The following is a 21,610-nucleotide window of genomic DNA, read 5'->3' on the forward strand; positions in this document are numbered from 1 at the left end:
ATGCTATCCTCATACATTCAAAAATGTTAAGATTTCAGGACCTCCAATTGAGCTATAGATTCAACATGACTCTAATAAACAGTCATAGCAGACTTTTTGTAGAAATTGAAACATGGATTCGAAAAATAATGACAATGCAAAGGGCCTGGTACTGGTATAAAAAAATTAGAGAACTGGGGCACAGGTGTGGGTTGGTGCCGAGATGACCACTGTCTGGGCCTTCAGCTATGACAACCTTTCTGCTTCAACATTAACTTGGATCCGCTTACAGAAACTTATAGGATTCCTTTTTACTTACAGTACCTTGCCCACTGGCCAGAGTATTTTATTGTTGCACCAGGTGGAAAATTGCTGGGTTATATTACGGGTAAAGCAAAAGGCTCAGTAGCTAGAGAAGAATGGCATGGGCATGTCACAGCTCCATCTGTCGCCCCAGAATTTCAACATCTTGGTTTGGCTGCTAAACTTGGGGTGTTATTACGGGAGATTTCAGAAAGGGTAGGGTTTTTTTTTGTTTGTTTTGTTGTTGTTTTTTGTTTTTTTGAGACAAAGTCTCACTTGGTCACCCTTGGCAGCGTGCCATAGCATCGTAGCTCACAACAACCTCAAACTCTTCCGCTTAAGCCATTCTCTTGCCTCAGCCTCCAAAGTAGCTGGGACTACAGGCATCCGACACAACACCTGGTTATTTTTGTTGTTGTTGTAGTTGTCATTGTTGTTTAGCAGGCTCGGGTCAGGTTTGAACCAGCCAGCCACGGTGTATGTGGCCAGCACCCTAACCACAGAGCTACAGGCAGGAGGCCAAAGAAAGGGAGGGGTTTTTGTTGATCTCTTTGTAAGAGTATCTAACTAAGTTGCAGTCAACATGTACAAGCAGCTGGGCCACAGTGCATATGGGATGGTCATAGAGTACTATGCAGCCAGCAACAGGGAGCCTGATGAGGATGCTTATGATACGAGGAAGGCACTTTCCAGGGACACAGAGAAGAAATCCATCCTCCCATTGCCTCATCCTGTGAGCCCTGAAGACACTGCATAACCCTGGCCAGTGGTTCTTAGGCAGATGCTCCAAATATTTTATGGACAATATTATTTTCCTTGGGTGATCTTGGTGAAAAATAATCATTTAGGTTTGAAAAACTTGAAGAAGAGACAGATTATCAACTTGCTTTAAAACTCATTGTTTCCAATCAGCAATATCATACCTATTAAAGTTGTTCTCTGTAATAAAATTCAATCAAAAAGGCAACTAGGTCAGAGGGAACCATCATGGTTCATTACATTCTCTGTCTCATAGGGAAAAAACTTGCTCCAATCTCCTCCTAAATTCTGTGCCTGAGAAGCACTGCTACATATATATATGCATATATATATATTAATTTTGTATTGAACGATTAACTGAAGCTTTAAAAAGATTTAGATTTAGATAAAAGCATATATTATATAAAATGTATGAATCTAAGATACATATAATGATACAATGTATAATGAAATACATTGTTGACTTTAAAAAAAAATTAGAGGACTAGTTCGGGAAGTCCAATATCTAAATAATAGGAGATTCAGAAAGAGAGAAGGGAGAACATGGGAGGGAAGAAATCATTAACCAAATAATTCAAACAATGTCCCAGACAAGAATGATATAAGTTTTCAGTGTGATACGTAGTAGGGGAAAAACAGACACAGATCAGGCATGTCATTGTGAAACTTTGTAAGTTCGGGAAAGGATCTTAGACGATTAAAGGCTACAAAGAATCAAATGAAAATGACATCAGCTTTCCTGGCAGTAATATAGGAGAGTGGAAGACAATAAAGCCATGCCTTCAAAACTATGAAGAAAAGAAAAATTCTATCTTAGAATTTTTGTATGTATGGCCTGCTGGGCACAGTGGCTCACACCTGTAATCCCAGCACTCTGGGAGGCCAAGTGGGTGCATTGCTTGAGCTCAAGAGTTTGAGACCAGCCTAAGCAAGAGTGAGACCCCATCTCTACTAAAAATAGAAAAACTAGCCGGGCGTTGTAGCTGACACCTGGAGTCCCAGCTACTCGGGAGGCTAAGGCAGGAGGATTCCTTGAACCCAGGAGTTTGAGGTTGCTGTGTGTGAGCTATGATGACATCACAGCACTCTCTCCACGGTGACTGACACTCGGTCTCAAAACAAAAACAAAACAAAACAAAAAAGAAAGCAATTTCATAATAAATAAAGTGCAGTTTTTACCCTGGGAGCCAAGCTTAGCTCTAGTGCTGTGATGTGCACAGAAAGAAGAGGGGAGAAGGAACAAGCCAAATAGGAGGATCCGTTTGGATTCATGATTAGATACCGGATGCAGCCTGAAGTTTGTCATAGATGCTGAGGAGGACATTTTGCCTAATAAAGTGGCTTATTGAGAACAAAGAATACTATAAAAAGATGATTAAATGGATATCTAAAGACGAGTTGGTTGTTCTTGTAAACAGTGTACTTACAACCTCAGAGCTTGGAACCAAGCCAAAAATAATGTGAAGACAATATTAAGCATGAAAGTGGTGACTTGGCGCATTCAAAGTTGTCCCCCTGAAAACAATGTCAGTGATCACTCAAATCAAGAACCTTAAATATTAAAAAAAAAAAAAAAGTTGTCCACCTGTTAGTCACCTGTCCCCATTGATTCCAGCTGATGACTGGGTGGGTTCTATTGTTGGTAAACTCTGGCGAGAAAGCATTCAGTAAAAGAAAGAGTAAATAAACCTGCTGAAAGAGAAGAGGCTCACGGAGTGGAGTGAGGAGAGCAAACATACCACATCCCCAAATTCAAATGAGTCCAAAGAATCCACTGCTCAGTGGGCATGCACACCTGAGCCACTGGGGCAGCTAACTCAAAACGTTTCCAAGGAAACGAGGCATGAATTCAAGGAATGCAATTAATTCCCAAGCTTTTGTTTTCACCCCCCAAAACCCTATTTTGGTTTCCAGCTAGCTTTCCCATAGTCTGTTCAGACTTTAATTCCACGGCATAATAGCTCCAGTTTTGGTAACCACCCAGCTGTAATTTGGTCAATAAACCAAACACCATCAAAGCTTCTCATTTGTATTTCTAAAATCTAAAACACTGAAGAGATTGAAATGTAAATATAATCCTTTACTTGATCACACAATCTCAGGGAATTCCTCCCCCCCCTTTGGAAAGTGTCTTGCTGGGCGTCCAAATTGTAAAGACAAAAGTAATCACAATAGTTTCTTGCAATAGAAGTGAGTTGTTTTGTGTACTACTGACAATCCACTTTCTAAAGGTTATTTTTAAATTTCACCCTTTTTGGTGTACAGTTCTAGAGCTCTAACATGTGTGTGGAGTCATGTAACCACCACCACAATCCGGATATGGGGCAGCTCCATCCTCACAACTGGTGCACCCTGCCTGGAATCCCTGGAAACCCCTGATCTGTCCTCCATCCCTGGTTCTGCCTTTTCCAAAATGTCATAAAAATAAAATAATTCAGAATGCAGCCTCATGCGTCTAGCTTCTTCCAGTTACTGTAAATGTATTTGATATTCGTTCATGTTATTATATATACCATATATGTGTATTCATGTGAATGTGTATGTAATGTGTTACATATAATATCATATATTATGTAAACTTTTAATTTTGAAATAATTATAGAGTCACATAAATTTGCAAAGACAGTACCAAGTGGTCCCTTGTACCCTTTAGCCAGTTTCCCCCAAGGCTATATCCCACATAGTTACATAGCATGATATCAGAAGCAGGAAATAGACGTTGGTATTTCCACTAATGGAGCAAAAGGAAATCCTCCCTTTTGTCCTCTGAATGTCCACTGAAAATCAACTGACAAAAAGCAAGTGACAGGAGAAAAGGGATACAGTTTATTTGATTGTAGTTTTATGTGACACGGGAGCCTACAGAAGAAAGATAAAGGGGTCCATTTTTATTCTTAGGTTTAACAAAGCATGAAGAGCTATGTAGAAATGTGATTGGACAAAAAGGTCTGATCCAATGCTAGTAGGCTGAGTGGGAAAACCCAGCAAGTCCTGTCCACATGCTTCTTGGCCTCTCTGAGCAACATCCTTCCTTTGGGGTGTGGGGCAGGCCTTCTCGGGGCAAGCCTTCTCCGGAATGTGAGTCTTAGGACTTACAGTCAGATGAGGCAAGTCAGAGACTTTGGTTATGGCCCTTTTTTGCACAGATAGGTCCCTTGGGGAAGAGGGAGTCTAGTTTCCACGGCCACCCTCAGGAAAGAATGGAGGCCCAGAGATAGGAGGGCAGGAGGAGGTAGGAGGGAGCTGCTTCTGAAGAATTTATTTGGGGGTATCTATCATTTTCTGAGCCCCAACAGTATCCTGTTGGTCATTTTGTCACCTGAGCAGATTTCCTGTAACCCACACCCCAACCAGTTGGCAGAGCCACTCCACCACCTGCCTCCCTCCCTCCCCACCACTCCCAGCCCATAGCAACTGCTAATCTGTTAGGCAGGTCTACAATTTTGTCTTCAAAACTGTGATGTAAATGGAATCTCATAATATGTGGCTTTATAGATTCATTCCTCTTTTCACTCAGCACAAGTGCCCTGCAGAGGTGGTTCTGTGTGGTAGTTCATTGCTGTTGTCACCTGGGGCACATTCCATGGTGTGTATTGTCCACAGTTTCTTTATATAATCGCCTGTTGATTGGGCAGTTGGACTGTTTCCAGTGTTTCTCAGCAATTAATAGGCTTCTATAAATATTTGCATACAGATTATTGTGTGAACCTAAGTTTCCTTTTCTCTTTGGTAATATCTAAAAGAATGGCCTAGAGACCCAGTATCTACTAACAATAGAAAAAACTACCCAGGATATTGTGGCAGGCACCTATAGTCCCAGCTACTTGGGAGGCAGAGGCAAGAGATCGCTTGAGTTCAAGAGTTTGAAGTTTCTGTGAGCTGTGATGATGCCATGACATTCTAGCCTGGGCAACAGAGTGAGACTCTGTCTCTCAAAAAAATACAAATAAAAAGTAACCGACAGGGTTAAGTGGGTAGAGTGCAAGGTCAGGAGTTTGGAAGTGCAGTTCTGGACCCAGCTGTGTCTGGCACTAGCTATGTGACCTTGAGCAAGCCCCTTAAACCTCCGTAAGCCTCCGTCTCCTCTGCAAAATGAATTGGACTTACTCCAGCCACATTTCTTGGAGTATATTCCGTAGAACCTTTACTCTGTGGGAGCAGCATGGAGTGAAGAGAAGGGTCTGTGTTTAAATTGGCTTGGGAAATGTAGAGGCAAAATTTAAGAGGTTGCTTGGAGGGGGAATCTTCCAGGGCCTTTTATTTGTTGGCATATATTGTTAATCCTCATGAGAGGACCATCATCTGCAGGATTTCCCAGATTTATTTGGCTACAGTGTCTCCTTCATTGAATAAAATACACGGGACATGTGCCCCCTTCATTTCCCCCCAGAACTCACTTTGGAAAATGCTAGATCAAAGTATTAATATTTTTCATGTCCCTTCCAAATCTAATTTGTCTTTTTGTAATGAACCCGACCACTTCCCGGTGCAGTTGTCTGGAAACCTTCCATTCTCCATGGCAAGTTTCGTTCCAACTGGCTCCATGGTACCAAAAGTGACATACTTGTGGTCATCTGTTTCTCAGGCTTCTATATTTGAGATCAGGCTGTTTTAAACCTGCATAGAGATCAACCTGATCTCAGCAACTTGACAGGGCTGGGTGGGTTGAGACAAACAGGTGAGGAGCAGGGCTAGGGCAGGTTGTGAGTGTCCAGACTGTGTATGGTGGCCTGCAGAGGGCCACAGGCATCCCTCTGCTGGTCAGCCTGGAGACCAGGAAACCCATGGCCAGGTTAGTGCAAGATCATAGGTCACATGTCAGACAAGGAATAAGGAACTTTAATAAGAATTTGTAGAAATCCAAGGGCATCCAGGAAACAGATATGAACCATCATTAAAAAAGAATCCTTAGTGCTGAAATAATCTCACTCAAGCATGAGTCCTCTACTTCCTGCTGGGACACGAGCCAAAGCCTGGGGTGGGCTCCCAGAGGAGCTGCAGAGAGGTGCCGAAGCTCAGAGATAATGGCCACAGAAGGGTGGGAAGTAACCCCACCTTGCCTCTGTCCCACCAATCAGAAGGTATCCTCTCTGGAGTAGCGTTGGGGAACTCTGAGCCTTAAGAGTTGGTGAGAGGATTGGCCAACTAGAAGTGAAAAGCTTGAGAAAGCTCATTGCTGGGCAAAGAGTATGGGTTAACAGTCAAGAGGTCAAGTTCAGCTCTTTGAGCCTTGGGCTTTGGTTTCTTCATTCTTTTTTGGTGGGGGGACAGAGTCTTACTTTGTTGCCCTCCGTAGAGTGCTATGGTGTCACAGCTTACAGCAACCTCAAACTCTTAGGCTCAAGCGATTCTTACCTCAGCCTCCCAGGTAGCTGGTAGTAGAGGTGCCCACCCCAATGCCTGGCTGTTTTTAGAGACAGGGTCTTGCTCTAGCTCAGATTGGTCTCAAACCCATGAACTTAGGCAATCCACCTGCCTCAGTCTCCCAAAGTGCTAGGATTACAGGCATGAATATGGTGCCCGGCCTGGTTTCTTCATTCGTAAGTCAAAGGTTTCTTCCAGCTCAAAAGCACCAAAATCCTCATCCACTTCTTCCAAATCTGCAGGTCAAGGCAGTTTCTGGGCAATACTTGCCCTCCTCACAGTTCGAGATCCCTGCTGTCATGAAGCAAATACTCGCTCCTTGCCCTTGAGGCACTTGGATCACCTCCTTCCTGCAACTTCGTGGTGCAAAGGCAGATCCTAACGCATGGAATCTGCAGACAATCTTTGATGTTTCCCCTCCTTGAGTTTATGTTTCAGTTTCAAAATTGTTTTTAATCTTAGGAGGAATATATAGATATCAAAATCCTTATTGGTGAATACTAAGATTAATTTACCTTATTATCGGTAATCTTATAATAATCTCCATAGTAACATTACTGATAACAAGGTAATAAATGCAAAGAACTTTGTGATGCCAGAGATATTATTAGTGACTGTGTTAGTCAGTTAGGAAGGGTTTTCCCAGGAAGGAGGACAAGGTGGGGCCCTGTCTTGGTGCCACCGACCTTAATCCTGTCTCCACTGATGGCTCACACCTGGGGACAAGGGATCACCCAAGCCATCTGCCATCAGAGTTTACCTGCCAACTGCAAATGGATGCAGAGGACTCTGTAGGGAGGGCCTGGCAGCAGGTACAATAGACTCTTGATGGTGACCTAGAACAGACTTAAAACTAATTATCATGTAATTAGCTTAAATCTACATTGTAGTCCACACCACACAGTGGGCTCTCTGAGAGGCTCAGGGGAGGTCCACAGGTAAGATTTGGGTTCCAAAGGGACCTCTGAATCACGAGGTAACCCCAACTCAGACAGTATAAAATAGAGTCCTTGGCCAAAACCTGGACCTTTTCTTTGGCACAACAATGGGGGCCCATATGCTGTCTGTGGTGAATGTATCTTGCTCTGTAAGCCTTTGCCTTGCTCTTACTCTGTAAATCAGTCTTTCTATTTCTCAGTAAACTTTGTTTCATGCTTGCCTTACTTTGGGGTGTCTGGTCATTTTTTTCCTTTTTTTTTTTTTTTTTGTGATAGAGTTTCACCCTATCACCCTGAGTAGAGTGCCATGGCATTATCATAGCTCACAGCAACTGCAAACTCTTAGACTTGAGCAATCCATCTGCCTCAGCCTCCCAAGTAGCTGGGACTACAGGTGCCCACCACCATGCCTGGCTAGTTTTCCTATTTTTAGTAGAGACAGGGTTTCGCTCTTGCTCAGACTGGTCTGGAATTCCTAAGCTTAAGGGATCCTCCCGCCCCAACCTCCCAGAATGCTGGGATTATAGGTATGAGGCACGGTGCCTGGCCATCTGGTCACTTTTGACCAAAAACACTCCAAGAATCGAGAACCCAGGCAACTGCCTGAAACCTCGACATTTTAGATTTCCAAGAAGTAGCTGGTATGCCTGAAAGTTGTGTATAGTTAATAAACATTCCTTTTCATGCTAAAACTTGACTCGCTCTTTGCAAGTATTTCAGCGACTACCTTGAGGCACTACTGTGGTGCTTTAACACTGTCTATTTCAGACAAATTTTGTTTTTTTTTTAAAGCAAAAAATAGCATGCTAGGGAGGGTGGCTTACACCTATCATCCCAACACTCTCGTAGGCCAAGGCAGGAGGATCCTTTGAGCTGAGGAGTTTGAGACTAGTCTGAGCAAGAATGAAACCCCATCTCTACTAAAAATAGAAAAGCTAGCCAGGTGTGATCGCCCGTGCCTGTAGTCCCAGCTACTCAGGAGGCTGAGGCAGGAAGATCACTTGAGCCCAGGAGTTCAAGGTTGCTGTGAGGTAGATTGAGGCCATGGCACTCTAGCCTGGGTGACAGAGCAAGAGTCTGTCTAAAAAAAAGAAAAAATGGCTATAGTTTACACTGTTGAGTACTTTACAAATTGCAGAGAACATTTCATGAATATTATCTCCTCTGACCTTCACAAAATCCTTTGGCAGTGGGAGAGGCTGAATTAATGTTGACTGTGTCCTAAACACTAACAGCCATAATCCAGAGACCTTGCCCAGGACTGGCGTCATGGGCTTGGATCAATGCAGTGTACTGGGGCGGGGAGCTTAGAGACTCCTCCCCTCCTAGGGTTGGCTTCTTGGGGGCATTTCTCTGGGCCTGGGAGCAGAGCATAGAAGAGTTTTCCCAAATCCTGTGATTAGTTTATCCAATCATGAGAGAGCTCGTATAAATAGCAAACAGAAACATCCAGACAGATGAAAATAGCAAGCATAGGAGGAGAAAGCTTTTATCCTGCTTTTTGGAAGAGAGGCCCTGCATTTTTACATATTGTAGTGGGCCTACCAGAACATGTAGTCAGTTCTGCCCTTAGACATGCTGCCTGCTTTACCCATGTCTCAATTAAAGCTATTTTGTAAGCATAAGAGGATCTAAAGCTCTAAACAGTTAAAATGATTTGCCAAAGTACACACAAGTTATCACTACTGGAACTAAAACTTGGATTCAAGTCTTCTAAGAGCAAATAATCTTACCTCACTTCATCTGCCAGGAAAAATATAGATCAGAATATTGCATAATAAGTGAATTTAACCAAAAAAAATTTTAACTTAATTTTTTATTCTATATTCAAGGGACAGAGATATGACTCTTCTGACTCAGGGAAGTATTTGTATTTCTCAAGAGGATTCAAGTGGACTGATTTTATTCATATTATTATGAAGTTGTTTTGTTTTATTTTTATTTATTTTTTAAGGCAAGCAAGAAACAAAATTTGTTTATTTATTTTACTTCAAATAAATAGGAGGGTACAAATGGTTAGGTTACATTGTTTTCAGTTCCAAGGTAAAGTTTAAGTTGTAGTTGAGCCCTTTACCCAGGGGTGTGCTAAACAGCCTCACATTGTGCACATTAGCTGAGATCCCCCAATCACCCTCCCTCCTCTCCCCTCTCTATTGCTAGACTATATTTGTTTTATCTTTTGTGTGGGCGTGTAGTTGTTTAATATTGTTTTCTTATTAGTATTGAGTACATCGGATACTTTTTTCCCATTCTTGAGATACTTTACTAAGAAGAAAGTGTTTCAACTCCATCCAGGTAAACATAAAAGATACAAAGTCTCTATCTTTTCTTATGGCTGAATAATTCTCCATGGTGTACATATACCAGTTTGTTAATCCATTCACCGGCTAATGGGCACTTGGGTTGCTTCCACATCTTGGCAGTTGTAAACTGAGTTGCAATAAATGTTCTGGAGCAAATGTCCTTGTAGTAAAATGATTTTTGTTCCTCTGGATAGATACCTAGTAATGGGATTGAAGGATCAAAAGGAAGGTCAACTTTTAGTTCTTTAATTCTCCATACTTCTTTCCATGAAGGTTGTATTAGTTTGCAATCCCTCCAGCAATGTAAAAATGTTTCCTTCTCTCTACGTCCGCACCAGCATCTGCAGATTTGGGACTTTGTGATGTGGGCCATTCTCACTGATGCTAGGTGATATGTTAGAGTGGTTTTGAATTGCTGTTTTTCTGATGATTGGACAGTAAACATTTTTTCATGTGTTTGCTGCCCATTCATTTGTCATCTTCAGAGAAGTTTCTGTTCAAGTCCTTTGCCCACTTATAAATGGAGTTGAAACAAAATTTATTGAGGAAGAGAAAGATAGGCTTACAAAGTAAGAAAGTTTAAAAAAAGGATACATTCACCAGGGCAAGTAGGCAAAGAGGCTTTGTGTTCTTTTTAAATAGTTTGCCTGAGGTCTTCCAAATCATGTCAGAGCTTCACCTGACTTGAAGTGCACTGACTTATCAGATTGTTGGCCAATATACCTGGAATGTACACCTTGCTTCTCTCAGTTTGTGCCACGTGTCCAATGTCTAAGGGCAGATGAAACCTGGCTTGCTTATTGCAGGATGACGTCTAAGCCAGGCCCGGGGTTGTCCCACATAATAACTAAATCTAAACATTGCTAACTTGAGACCAGGTGTGGTGGAATAGGCCTGTAATCCCAGCACACTGGGAGGCTGAGGCGGGTGGATTGCTTGAGCTTAGGAGTTCGAGAGCAGCCTGACAAGAACAAGAGCCTGTCTCTATTAAAAATACAACAATTGGCCAGGTGTGGTGGCAGGTGCCTGTAGTCCGAGCTACTCCAGAGGCTGAGGCAGGAGGATCCCTAGAACTCAAGAATTTGAGGTTGCTGTGAGCTACAATGACACCATGGCACTCTATCCAGGGTGACAGAGTGAGACTCTGCCTAAAAATAAATAAATAAATAAATAATAAGATAAAATATTGCCAACTTGGTAGGGTGTTCAATGCCTTAGACCCAGTGTGATTTGCTTGTGCAGAACAATGCACAGTCCTTGCACAGCTATTACACAGCTCCCTTTGGGGGAATCCAGAGGAAGCACATAGAACCATACCCTCTTTGTCCGGTTAACTCACCGCCTCCTTGAAAAGTATGATTTTAAAAGTCATGGGAGATGATGTTGTTACTAAACACGCAAGAACATTCGTGTCCCCAGGTGGCCGCCCTTCATAGGTGCAGGTCAGGGTCAGGAGAAGGCACGACTATTGCTCAAGATATAAATGGTACTTAAAGTGGGACTTTGGAAAGTCTAGTTTTTGATCATTAGACATACAAGACACACACACTTTTTTTTTTTTTAGCTCACAGCAACCCCAAACTCCTAGGCTTAAGTGATCCTCCTGCCTCAGCCTCCCTAGTAACTGGGACTACAGGTGCTGCCACCACACCCAGCTAGTTTTTATATTTTTAGTAGAGATGGAGTCTCCCTCTTGCTGAGGCTGGTCTTGAACTCCTGAGCTCAAGGGATACTCCCCCCTCAGCCTCCCAGAGTACTGGGATTACAGGTGTGAGCCACTCTGTCTGGCCATGTTTTCTTTTAAATAAAGCAATGAATAAATGAGTGAATAAAAGTATAACACAAGATACCACTATTCAGTTCTTGGGGACAGCCCTGGTAGTTTCCCTCATTTGATACTTTTCCTGTTTCTATAATCACAATCTCTACCATCTCTAGAATGAGAAATAAGACATTTTAAAGACATCCAGGCTGAGACACCAGAATTTGCAGCCCAGATATGACAGGCGCTGCGATGCTGAGACATGGGTGGGTTGTGCTTGGAAGCTAAGCCAGTTAACAGGCAAGGGGTCTCTCATAATGGAACAGAGTGGCCCCGAAGTTCCTGGCAAATGGCCTTGATGTGCACAGGCTACATTCAGTGTTCATTTGGTTTTTTTTTTGTATGTCCTATGACGCACTTGGCCAACTGTCCTGGCCATCAGCCCAGGTTGAGAGGTCAGGGCGGGGTGCAGGTGAATGCAGGCACCATGTGGGCGTTGACTTGGGGACCTGACAATCAGCACCCCAGCTGTACTCCAGAGTTCCTAGAAGCTGCCTCCTGCCCAGCCAGCCGCACACGCCAAGGAAGGCACGGCTTGGTCAGTGAGCAGTGAAATTCTGGGAAAAGTCAGGCCCTCTGTGTTCTTCCCCCTTTTCTGACCCACAGGGACTACCAGTTCCCTGGGGTTCTCTCACTGTGCTCAACCTGCTCTCTGTGTGATTTGGAAAGGGCTGCCGAGCCATGCCTGGTGACTCTGAGGGAAGACCAGACTGCCTCCGGGCATGTGCAGCTATTTAGCTCCTGGGCTGCTCCTGTGTGCCTCTCTACTTCTTGGGGATTTTACAGTCTGTCCTCCAGGTGCTTGAGATGAGAAATAGACTTTCCTCCTTGAAGATTTCATGATTTCTCCCCTTGGGCTGTTCGTTCAAACTCCCAGAGGAGCAGGAACATCACGTTGTATTCTCAAAGAAGTGACATGGTAACCAGATGATGAAAATGGGACACAGACTGTTTTGGCCCGAGATTGTGAAGGTGGCACTCAGCAGGCGCCTGTGGGGAAGGAGGAGGGTATGAACAGAGGCCCTCGAAGAAGAGGGAATTGTGCTGGAGTGGGGGCCTGAGTATAAACTGAAGGGTAAGAAGGCCAGGTTTGAAAGTGTGGAGGTGTCGCTGTGTGCCCCCACCCAGAGAAGAAAAGGTCCTCATGGGCCAAAAGGACAATGGAGTCTTCAGGCAGAACCTCAGTAGTTACCCTGTTACATTGTAATTCCACCTGAGCTTTTCTTCAAAAGCTTTTCAAAAAGTGTGCTGAAATAGGCCAGCCCCAGTGGCTCACACCTGTAATCCCAGCACTCTGGGAGACAGAGAAAGGTGGAGCTCAGGAATTCAAGACCAGCCCGAGCAAGAGAAAGACCCTGTCTCAACTAAAAATAGAAAAACCGGCCAGAGTGGTGGCAAGCAATAATAGTCCCAGCTACTTGGGAGGCTGAAGTAAGAGAATTGCTTCAGCCCAAGAATTTGAGATTGCTATAAGCTGTGATGACACCATGACATTCTAGCCTGGGCAATAGAGTGAGATTCTGTCTCAATAACAACAACAAAAAATGTGCTAAAATATACATAAGATTTTAACATCTTAACCATTTTCAAGTGTACAATTCAGTGGCATTAAGCGCATTCACCACGTTGTGCAACCATCGCCACTATCCATTTCCAGAACTTTTTCATCATCCCAAACAGAAACTCTGCACCCATTAAGCAATAACTCCCCACCTCATCCCACTCCAGACTCCAGACACCTCTGCTCTACTTTCTGTCTCTGTGACAGCTATCTTATATAAATGCAATCAGACAGTATTTGTCCTTTTGTAATGTGGCTCATCTCACTTAACACGTTTTTGAGGTTCATCTATGGTGTAGTGTATATCAGCATTTCATTCCTTTTAAAGGCTGAGAAATATTGCAATGTGTGTAGATAGCCCATGAATGGATAGCTAATCCATTCATCTGTTGCGGAGATTTAGGTTGTTTGCCCCATTTTGCTGTTGTGAAGGATGCTGATGTGATCACTGAAGGACAAGTCATTGTGATTTCCTTGTGCCAGAGAGGAGAGTAGGCCAGTCCAACCCTGGGCCACTACCCAGCACCTCTTCCCAGTTTTCAATGGAGACAACCACAACTCAGAGTCCCCCAGCAGCACTGGCAAAGTGGGAGCCAGTGACTGCAGAGGGACATTCCAGGAGAGAAAGTGTAACCAACCTTCCAATGACCTCTCCATGCAAGAGGAGGCTGGATGAGAAGGGTTGGCAGGGAGAGTGGGGTGTGTGTGCTACATCTATTTGGTGATTGCACTTATGGTACACAGAAAAGGGTCTGGGGTCTGGAAAGATATGAATCAAAGGGTTTACATTACTTATTTTGGAAGATGGAGTTATTGGTGATATTTGTTTTCTATTAAAAGTTTTGTATTTGATATTTACTTTCATATCAGATAAATATAGAACTACTATATTCATTTTTTAAAATCAAGGTCAAACCAAACACGCACTCCCTCTAGCCACTGATTTACGATATGTGAAAGCAAATCCATCCTCAGCAGCTCCCAAAGAGGATCCAGCAGGTGTTTCCTTCAGACGCGGGGCGGAGTCTTAGCAACTGACTGGAAACTGCAGACAACTGAAATGGTCAAGAGCATGAGATGACTGGGGAATCGTGGTCCACTCATACTGGATTTTACCAATAATGCCCTTAGAAATGAGCAAAAATCTCATTATAGAATGTTGAATCCAAAAATGATATAGTTTGAATGCAAAAAAACAGATGAAAACACACACACTTAAGTGTATGGTGTATGTGTGTGCGTGTATATATTATTTTATGTATATGTATAAATACATGAGGGACAGAAATATATTAAGTATAGTTTGCCTTTGGGAGATGGGATGAGGAATGATTTTTGTCTTTTCTGAATTTTTCATGAGTTTTTTTCTTTTTTTTACTGTAAGCATACATTGTCTGCGTATCAGAAAAAAGGACTAGTGAAGTACCTGAGAGCTGAATGCACGTATGTATGTCCATAGCCAGCATCACTCCATCTAGCTGGAGAACCCCAAATCCTCCTTTTACCCTTGGCCTTGGTTTGGAGCCCATGTCAGGACTGTGAGGGGCCCATAGAAGAGCCGAAAGGAGTCTTCAAAAAGCCTCTACTCCCTAAATCCTCTGCCCACCCAGTGCCAGGAAGGAGAGGGGGACAGACTCTTGTTACCATGTTTTGAAGGAGTGGCTATGCAAATATATGTGGTGAAAAATTCTCCTATTATTAAAATGTTCTAAACAGGCTTTCATGTGTTTAGTCTATTTTCTAGATAATCCCCTCTCTGCCCCATCCAGACAAAAAGAAGACATTTGCCGTTTTTTGTGTTAGTGGTAATTCTGTTGGTGAAGCTGAATCCTATTGGCTGGCCACAAAGGGAAACCAATTCAAGACCTTTGTGTCCTACAGTTCCTGTCCAGGGAGCTTGCACAGAAAGGCAGTCACCACAGTCTAGAAAGAGACCACAGCATTCCCCATTTAGCTACCAGTTCCTTTGGATTAAGAAATATAATGAGGGCCAGGCACAGTGGCTCATACCTATAATCCTAGTACTTAGGGAGGCCAAGGTGGGAGGAACCCTTGAGTTTGGAGTTTGAGACCAGCCTGTGCAAAGTCGAGACTCCATCTCTACTAAAAATAGAAAAACTAGCTAGGCATGGTGGAAGGCACCTATAGTCCTAGCTACTTGGGAAACTGAAGCAAGGGGATTACTTAAGCCTGTGCGTTCAAGGTTGCTGTGAGCCAGGCTGAGGGCATGGGGCACTACCCAGGGGGACAGAGTGAGAATCCATCTCAAGGAAAAAAAGCAGAGGAAACATCATGGGGCAGACAGGCCAGTGAACTGCCATATTCTCCTCTTGGGACTCAATATTTCATTTTACTGTATTTGCTTCTGTGTATTGTACTTCACCAGAAGAGGTGGCATATTAGCATTTAGAGTTTTTGTTTGCTTTTATTTCTTGAATGCATGAGTTTTAACACAATCAAAATTCATACTGTAATAAGATTTAAAAAAGAAATTGTGGGACGGCCTTTTTGGAAACAAGTACGGAGATTCCTCAAAGAACTCAAAATAGATCTTCCATTTGATCCCACAATCTAATTACTTGACATCTACCCAGAAGAAAAAAAATCATTTTAGATCCTTTTGTAGTTCATAAGCATGATGATTGGGTTTTCATGTGCATACGTAAAATGTGCCACCCACAAATCTTGTTACAATGTTGGCACATTACCCGTCTGACATGAAGAAAAGAGAAGAAATCATTTTATCATAAAGATATTTACCCTAGATTGTTTACTGAAGCTCAATTTACAATCACCAAGACATGGAAACAACCTAAATGCTTATCAACTCAGGAATGGATTAACAAACTGTAGTATATGTACACCCTGGAATAATATTCAGCCATAAAAAGATGGTGGCTTCACATGTTTTGTGTTAACCTGAATGGAGCTGAAACACGTTCTCCTTAGTAAAGTATCACAAGAATGGAAAACCAAATATCTAACGTTTCAATACTAATAGGAAGCCAGTAGTGAGCGAATACATGCCCACATGAAAGAAAAACTCAATTCAATTCAAGTTGGGGGGAGGAGGAAAGAGGGAGGTGGGCAAGGGAAGGGGGATTGGTGAGCTCCCACCTAATGGACACAATAGAAGGGCACATGGTACACCTTTTGGGGGCAGGACACAGCTACAAGAGGGAATCTACCGAACAAATGCAAATATTATAATTTAGTTGTTTGTACCCTTGTATTAATCTGAAATTTAAAAAAAAAGAAAAAAATAAAGAAATCAGGAAAAAAGGAAAAAGACAGGCAGAAGAAGAAGAGGCCAGGTGGGGAAATCGGTGCCCAGACTGTATTCAGTAAGCCCCACAGAGCTACAGGGGCTGAGTGGGAACCGCAGCTGGGGGCTTCCTGGTGGTTAAGGGAGGTGCCCCACGGAGAGTCGCCTTAGAGCTGATTCAGTGAGGAGAGGGCCACCAAAGGACACTCTAGCTTGATGGGCTCTAATGTTTGCTAACAGTGTCAACAAATAATTGAAAGCTCATCTAGATCAACAACTGCCATGTGCAGGCACAACCTCCTGGGTGGCCACAGAGGGCAGAGACATGTTAGGGCTGTCACAGTCGCTGCGGCTGTCTTCCAAGAACGTGTGGAATGACTGCAGGAACTGAATGGTGCCCAGAGAATAAAGAATTGGGTATGGGACTTGAGAAGCCCCTGTCCAACTTTATGAAATCTAGGTTTTATTCCAAAATATTGGCAAAATTCCTTAGCCCGACATTCAAGGCCACCACAAGCCAATGCCAACAAATGTCCCCAGGCTCAGCTACACTTCCCCGAGCACCTGTCCTTGCAGGGGACACGCCGGCCTCAGGCCTTCCCCAGCCTGCCTTTGCCGTTTCTCCCTCCTCTTTGTACAACTCTTTCATTTCACCTAGAATGATCTTTCCTCTTGGGCCTTGGGGAAGCCCTACCTAGAAAATAATGTATTTTACTGATAGGAAAACTAGAGTCCTTTGCGGGGCAACTGATTTCTTTCTCTTGTGTTTCCATTTCCTCTTCTAGGACAGAGAGCTGCGCTGAATTCCCGCCTCCTTTGAAGTTAAGTGTAGCCATGTGTCTGGCTTCTAGCCAGTAGAATATGAAATGAAAGGGAGAAAATGACTCATCTCCCACGTGACATGGCCCTACCATCTCTCAGTGTGATTCAGCCACATGTTGAAGAGAGAAAAACTAAAACGTGGAAAGAGAAGGGCCCCCAAACACCACTTAGAGGCAAGCTGCCCACCTATCAGGAGTTTCCTTCACACATTTGGGAGTGTGTGTGATATAGCAGGTACCTTAACTAACACCCTAAGAGGAAAGCTACTTATTTTGCAAACTGGTTCAGTTGCCTTGGCAAGTCCTTTGGAACACATCTATTTAAGATTCGTATATCAGCCAGGCACGGTGGCTCTTGCCTGTAATCCCAGCAGTCTGGGAAGCCCAGGTGGGTGGATCCCTTGAGCTCAGGACCAGCCTCACAAGAGCTATTAAAAATAGGAAAACTAGCCAGGCATGATGGTGGGCACCTGTAGTCCCAGCTAGTCGGGAGGCTGAGAAAGGAGGATCGCTTGAGCCTAGGAGTTTGAGGTTGCTGTGAACTATGATGCCATGGGATTCTACCCAGGGTGACAGAGAGAGATCCTGTCTTCAAAAATAAAATTAAAAAATGGCTCAGCGCCTGTGGCTCAAGTGGTTAAGGTGCCAGCGACATACACCTAAGGTGGTAGGTTCAAATCCAGCCCGGGCCCACCAAAACAACAATGATGGCTGCAACCAAAAAAAAAAAAAAAAAATAGCCGGGCATTGTGGCAGGCACCTGTGGTCCCATCTACTTGGGGGGCTGAGGCAGGAGACTCACTTGATCCCAGGAGTTGGAGGTTGCTATGAGCTGTAATGACACGGCACTATACCCAGGGGGATAGCTTGAGGCTCTGTCTCAAAAAAAAAAAAAATGGATAAAATAAAAGTCTTATATCCCCAGAAAGCCCAGCATACAGCCACAGGCATCCTGAGCCTTCATCATTGCTGAGTGATCTCATCAGCTCCTGATGGATGAAACTGGGTCTTTGCTGTTTGTATTGATGAGTACTTATAGGCGTCTGTGCTATTGGTCACTTTTCATAAAGGTTCTTTTCTTTTCTTTCTTTCTTTCTTTTTTTTTTTTTTTGTTGAGACAGCCTCTGAGTAGCTGGGACTACAGGCACCTACCACTACACCTGACTAGGTTTTCTATTTTTAGTAGAGATGGATCCCACTTTTGTTCAGGCTTGTCTCAAAATCCTGAGCTTAAGTGATCTATGATCTACCCACCTTGGCCTCCCAGAGTGGTAGGGTTACAGGTGTGAGCCACCATGCCCAGCTCCATAAAGGTTCTTGATATCATAGAGAGTGGAGATCCAGGATACTCATAAAGAGTGGAGATCTAGGAGAAAGAAATAAAAGAAATATGTCCCAAATCCATTTCAAATTTCTTTGAGAGATAAGACCCTTTCTGATCCTGCAGGCTGTTGGCTTCAGTAGAACCAAGGCAGGATCATGAACTGGGAGGAGACTTGGGGTCTCGTAGCTTGACTCTACCAGAAAGAGTGAGATTTCCCTGCCTGTAAAATGAAGTCGGTGGTTCCTAAATAAAATGTGGACTAATGTCAAATTATTATAATGCTACCTAGCATTAGATCATTTACCTTTATGTTCCCTGCATGATTTTGATACAAAAAAACGGATCTGCGAACCGATTGGGAGAACTTATTCTGTCAGTCTATCTTTTTAACATAGAAACATAAACTTGATGGAAGTGTTTTGGATTGTGTGTGAAAACCCCACACTGTACCCTAGAAGTGCATTAATGTACATAGTTACCATTCAATAAAAAAATAAATAAATAAAACTCAAAAAAAAAAAAAAGAAAGAAAGAAAAGAAACATAAACTTACTTTGCTGACCAGAGACCGTGAAAACCTAGTACTAGAAAGAGATATAGAATTGAATAATCCATCTCTATGGGGTGTGAAAAATGAGACACCATTAGCCAGGCCAAAGATGACATGGAAAAATAAACATGTCTTAAGACGATTTGGTGTAGGAAATATTTTCTTTGACGGGATATTAGAGAATTTGTCAAGCCATATTAAACAGAGAAGTCAAAGGTTCCATGACAGGAACTCAAAAAATATTTGTTGATTAACCGGTTAATGAGCTAATTCAAACAGAGCAGGAATTTTATCTCTGTTTTCAAGTCAGAATTTATGATTGCCCATTCAAGATAAATATGTGCCCTGTGTTCAGCTAAGCAACCTAAACTGTCTATTCCATTATTCCCACCAAACACCAAAAAGAATTTAATGTATCCTTTGGCAACCAAAGATAAAACTCCCATGTCAAGCTTCTTGCTGGCCGATATTAAGAGTTATTTTTAGTTTTTAAAAAATATTACAGGATTCATGCACTGCACTTAGGGACAAAGTAGGTTTAAATTCTGGTCCCCCAGAAATTTCAGTCAGACTTCCTTGTTCTTGGAGAGTGGCTTTGTTTCCTGCCCTGGGTGTTTATATGCTTCTGAGTGAAACCAAAGGATGACAATGCACAGCTTTTGAAACTAGAAAGGATCCAAAGTCCTTTCAAAAGCGCAGCGATCAGAAGAACTATTGATTCCAAAATTGAGCAATTTCCAGTGGTACCAAAGAATCCGTGTATTATAGTAATTAGAATATGTCTTCTATTCAACACATTCCAAATTACTTTCTATTCAAACATATTCAAAATGTACTTATTCAACATAATCAAAATGTTCATCCTTCAAAAAGTACTTCCCTACTGGGTGGCGCCTGTGGATCAAAGGAGTAAGGTGCCAGCTTCATATGCCAGAGGGGGCCAGTTCAAACCCAGCCCTGGCCAAAACCTGAAGAAAAAAAAAAAGTACTTCCCTATTACCCAGTGTGCCTCCCGTACAAAATCAGTTGTTCTCACCTTCATTCCATAGAGGTGGAGGTCGTTTGAATGCTATTTGCTGTGGTAAGGTGCTGTACTTTGAATAGTACACTCGCATTTGATGTAAATTTGAATTATACACATTTTAAAAAGTAGTAATAAAATATCACTGGATTATCACTGGATGGGCAATATTTGAAATAGTGCAAATTCCTCCAAATTTGTATGATCTGTCCAGAACCGCATGTCAAAGCCAGAGCTCAGACTGAGTGAAATTTACACCACATTTAGTCACTTGTCTGGTGACCACCCCACCTTGGAAATAAACAGAAACCCGCTGTAGGCTTTGGTCAGTTTCACAAGGAAGCACACCCAAATCAGAAGCAGAGGTTTTTGTGAGTGTTTAGTGCCATTTGTTTTAACACTTACACTAATTTAACAGCTTTTGTTCTCTATGACAGTATCCTCTAAGCTTTTATAAAGTGATAGCACTGGAAATGTGCTATAAATTACAGTCGCCCCTTGGTGTCCACAGGGATTGCTGGCAGAACCCTTATAGATACCAAAATCCAAGATGCCCAAGTCCCTGGTATGACAATTAAGTTCATGAACTCAATGAGGTGTGTGGACAAACTGCTACATACCTCGTTGCTGAATACCACTACAATCACTTCAAAGTCCTTCCCTTGGGAAACTCTGCACCAACACCAGCACCTAGTCCACTCTTCAAAGCAATTTTGGAATGCTTTTCTGGAATGGCCATCAGAGCTGTGGGTGTAGGAGCTTTGAAAACTGAGTTTGAAAATTCTTCCTAAAAACAGTGCTTTATGTTATAGAATGGCATAATATTTGCATATAACCTATGTACATCCTTTTTTATACTTTACATCATCTCTAGATTACTTATAATACCTAACTCATTATAAATGCTATATAAATAGATATTACTGTTTTGTTTAGAGAATAATGGCAAGAAAAAAACACCTGGGCATATTCAGCGCAAAAACAACTATCCTTTTTTCTTTTTGTTTCTTCTGGAATACTTTCCATCCATCGTTGTTGAACCCAAGAATGTCAAATGTGGAACCCATAGATATGGCGGACTGATAGCTCAGTGAAGTGGCCTTAGATGTGACAGACATGGAAGGCCTGACACGGACCATGATCCACAGGATAGTTAATTTAGAAGAAAGATTCTGCAAAACAAAAGAGCTAGTACTGGGCATTTTTCCCAAAGCATCATTAAAGCAAAAATTCACTACCATGAGCATAGGATGTAGGCACTCTGAGAACAGACCCCCCTTCCCATTTTATGATAATATATGTTGGAAAATTAGACTTGAATTGAGTGAATTCTAGATGAGGTAGGTCTTCAGGAATGCAGTTGCCTTTAAAACATTTTTATGTAAATATGGTGGCTATCCCTCCTAGATTCTGATCTCCTTAGGAGGAAGTGGAAGGCCATTTACTGTTTTTATATTCCACACTCCAACTAGGTAAAGATAATAATGGTGACACTGTGATAGTAATGTACTATCTACAAAGTGCTTTTGTCTCAATTCAGCTTCATGACAACCTGAAAAGTGAGTTTTCTGTTTGACAGGCCAGACTCCAGAGGTACAGAG

The 21,610-nt window shown here is 42.6% G+C and overlaps 1 non-coding gene and 1 pseudogene across 1 annotated transcript; both read left to right on the forward strand.

Moving 5' to 3' along the window:
* Positions 1 to 202: 202 nt before the first annotated feature.
* LOC100952944 lies at positions 203 to 1,039 on the forward strand (annotated as a pseudogene).
* Positions 1,040 to 15,643: 14,604 nt separating this feature from the next.
* On the forward strand, positions 15,644 to 15,747 carry LOC111726346. Its single transcript, XR_002774148.1, has one exon. It is a non-coding gene; the product is annotated as a small nucleolar RNA U13 (small nucleolar RNA).
* Positions 15,748 to 21,610: the final 5,863 nt, after the last annotated feature.

The sequence above is a fragment of the Otolemur garnettii genome, unplaced genomic scaffold (genome assembly GCF_000181295.1).
Source record: "Otolemur garnettii isolate 467f Iridium unplaced genomic scaffold, OtoGar3 scaffold00061, whole genome shotgun sequence".
Taxonomy (NCBI): domain Eukaryota; kingdom Metazoa; phylum Chordata; class Mammalia; order Primates; family Galagidae; genus Otolemur; species Otolemur garnettii.